The 3,507-nt window shown below is 35.1% G+C and overlaps 1 protein-coding gene across 1 annotated transcript in view; it reads right to left on the bottom strand.

Annotated features, from left to right (window-relative positions):
• LOC106869292 (toll-like receptor 3) overlaps positions 1-3,507 on the bottom strand; it is a 353,412-nt gene that overhangs the window by 113,729 nt on the left and 236,176 nt on the right. The window lies entirely within an intron of this gene.

The raw sequence follows: 3,507 nt of genomic DNA, 5'->3' as shown, positions 1-3,507 counted from the left end.
TGGGTAACAATAAGAGCATTATTGTGTATATGTGTGTATGACAATACACATTTTTGTTGTAGAAAAACATGGACACATATATGATTGTGCCTCTGTACAAGGATGAGTGCACGCGTGCGTACCAACCTGTGTTTGCAAATTAGTTTACAAATGTTTTATGTGTCTTTGCTGTACATCAACTTGAATGGACCGATATGACTTATATCTCCTTCGTTTCTTTCCACTTTTTCTCATTCTTGTTCTTATTGTTCTACGTTTTTGAATTTATCCACCACAAAAGTTCGGTGTTCTTATCATCGATGTAATGATCAAAAGCTTTGCTATTTTCACCATGACCATCACCTCTCAACGCCCTCTCAACAACTCCTAACGAGTCTCAACCAATACACTACATTTTATAAGAGTTCGGCTTGGCCATTCGTCTAATCCCACATAGTTGTCAATGACTATCATCACACTATTTCCCCTTTGAAATTCATTTGCCTTGGATGTTATAATAATTACTTTTATCTATTCTTTTTCATTCCATCACATCTCGCATTTTGCGATTTTCCTCCTAGGGAAGTTTAATATTCCATCCATTTAGGCACTATTTCCAATAATGGGCGGTGATATGTCTGCAAACGGAACCGTCTTACTTGTATACACTTATGGAATGTTTTTATCGCAAAAATGATAGCTAGTGCCTCGTTTTCTATTTGAATGTAACTGGTAGTAATTTGCAAGCCCTGAACATACATGTAACGTTGTAATGGTTGTCGGGAGAGGCATATTTTTTCTAGCATTCGCCCTAGTGGCGTCTCGTTTGCATCCATTTCTAACAATAATCTGCACTAGATAATTTATTCTTGGCATAAAATTCCCACTTTTCCTCTCTGAGCTAAAACCCATAATTTTTTATTCTTTTAAAGACCTTTTTAACATGCACAGCATGCTGATGCCGAGATTCACTTTTTATGAGTATGTCGTCAAGGCAAGCTGCAGCGAAATCCGAACATGCGAGTATGACGTTCGTAACTTGTTGCAAAACATCAGGTGCTATCTTTATACAAAAACGAGTCGATTAAATTTATACAACATTCTATGGGTGTTTGTAGTCAATAATTTTGAAAATTCTTCATAGGCTTTTATATGCAAATATACTTCAGATAAGTCCAACTTTGAAAAAGATTTTCCTCCATTCAAGTACGTGAAAATTAAACAATCGTTTAATCCTATTAAAAAATCAGCGCATACTCGAATTTTATTATTGTATTTCTTGATAAAACTGTTGGTGACGCTCATTTTGTGTAATAATTTATTTCAATACCGCAAAGATATTGAAGTCTAACAAATTATTCGTAAACTTGTTTTGGTTTAAATATCAGTACAGCTTTCAATACCTCAAAGCTTTTGGAGTCTATCAAACTTTTCGCTGACTTGTTTCAACGCTGGGAAAGGCACCATTCGATTTGGTTCAAAGATCTAGGTCACCAGAAAAAACTGCAGGAAATAGTTTTGTTAATTCTTTTTTTAAATTCTCAGACACCTTATTTGTACTTACAGAAGAACCATTCGTATTTTTACAAAAGTAGTTATTGGGAGGTCTCATGATTTAAATAGTTCCATCCAGTCTGTTCCAAATAAATCTGTATTTTTCAGCACAAAAACTTTGGCTTTGAAAGTGTTCCACAATATGTATCATCACTTATCATTTCGCGCAGTTTTCGAAGTTTCCTTTAAGCTAGATTTCCCTAAATTATTTTCCATGAATCTGTATTAATTATCGTTATACCAATGCCTATACCCAATTGTATCTTAATAGTCACGTTATTCATTTTTATGGAAACAAATTTTCTTTTCTCAGCCTCAATTGGAATACATTCTTTCTAGAATTCTTTTTGCTTGACCCTCTTTTATTTCGCTATACAGCGTGAGCTTTTATGTCCGATTTCTCCACATTCAAATAATTTATGATTTTTCAAGAGAAAATGACTTCTAAAATTTCTAAAAGGACAATTACTTCTAGGTATCCGCACCCACAGCATGGATGTGACGTTGACGTTCATTTTTCGTTCTTCTTATCCGCCTCAGTTTGACACGCATGTATCTGAAAACAATATTTTTCTTCAAATTTACTCGCGCATGTCTTAAATTTACATTCCTCTTGAATTCTTCGACAACCCCCTGTAGAGTTAATTTTTGGTCCTGTTCTAATTTTGTTAATATACAGAAACGTATATCATCATCTTTTCTTGCATGTAACCCTTAAACAAAAATTAGACATTTGAACAAATCTGGGATTAATTCATTTCAATTGAAGTTTTCACATTCTCTGTTAACGACCCCAGCTTAGGTGACGAAATCTTCATCATCATTCTTGAACTAAATGTAAATACTACCAAAAAGTATTGAAGAGGTAACATCTTCCATTCAAATTTGTCCATAACAATTAAATTCTTTCATCGACGAATATAATCATAGTATTTTTCGTGTTCGGCAGTGGATAACGTTCTTAAAATTAGTCGCATTTTGTCGTCATTCAAAGTTTTCCTTCCTCCTTGAAGATTACTACGTATCTCCTAAAATAAGGCGTAAAAGTAGTACCTTTTCGGTTATAAATTCTCCAATTAAATTTTCTATGCCATCTGTCGAGAACAAACACAGTGTTTCAGACTATTTCAGAATTACTTCCAGTGACTGTTGGTATTGTTGTTGTTACTGATGTAGTTGTTGTTGTAACTGTCGTTGTTGCTGGTGAAACTGCAACACGCAAGCCAATATGTATTCCACGTTAATGGATTATTTCTTTGATTTCGTAACCTGGAAAAATTCTAACGTCCGTTGCAAGCATCGAATATCTCGTAAAATCAACGTGTTCACATGACGTAATTCGCGAGAATCCAAAACAACCTCTCCTATCGACATCTCGTCTCAACCAATACGCTACTCTTTACACGGGCTCGGCAAGTCCATACTTCTGATCCCCTGGGTGTGAGAATGATTCTGGCCACGACAATTATCATGAACACCTGCAGCATAAGGACGCTATTCAACAATCACGCCTTAAGCATAATCCCCATAATATCATTATCGACTGCATCATCATCACCAGCATCATCATGAACGCCGTCTTTATCATCATCATCATCATCATCATCAACAGCATTAACATCAACGTCATCATCAGGAACATCGTAATCATCATCGTCATAACCATCATAATCATCGTTATTATCATCACCAGCATCATCGTCAGCATCATCGGCAGCATCAACCGAATAGCCAACCACATAATCGTTATCACAATGGTAATGATCATGATCATCATCATTTGATGCCACGTCATCACAAACATCATCATTAGTTACGCAGTTTTGTTCTTGCTACTTTACTTGTATTCATCCATCTAATTACTTTGGTATTATGTAATATTTATAACAAAGTACTTCTATAAATTTATTACGAACGCCTTCTTATGTTACAGATATCTGTCTGATAATAAGATCACAAATATTGACGGCGGAA

This window comes from Octopus bimaculoides, chromosome 29 (assembly GCF_001194135.2).
Source record: "Octopus bimaculoides isolate UCB-OBI-ISO-001 chromosome 29, ASM119413v2, whole genome shotgun sequence".
In the NCBI taxonomy this organism is placed as follows: Eukaryota; Metazoa; Mollusca; class Cephalopoda; order Octopoda; family Octopodidae; genus Octopus; species Octopus bimaculoides.
The sequence above is the reverse complement of the archived record's forward strand: the minus strand, read 5'-3'. Positions and strand labels throughout refer to the sequence as shown.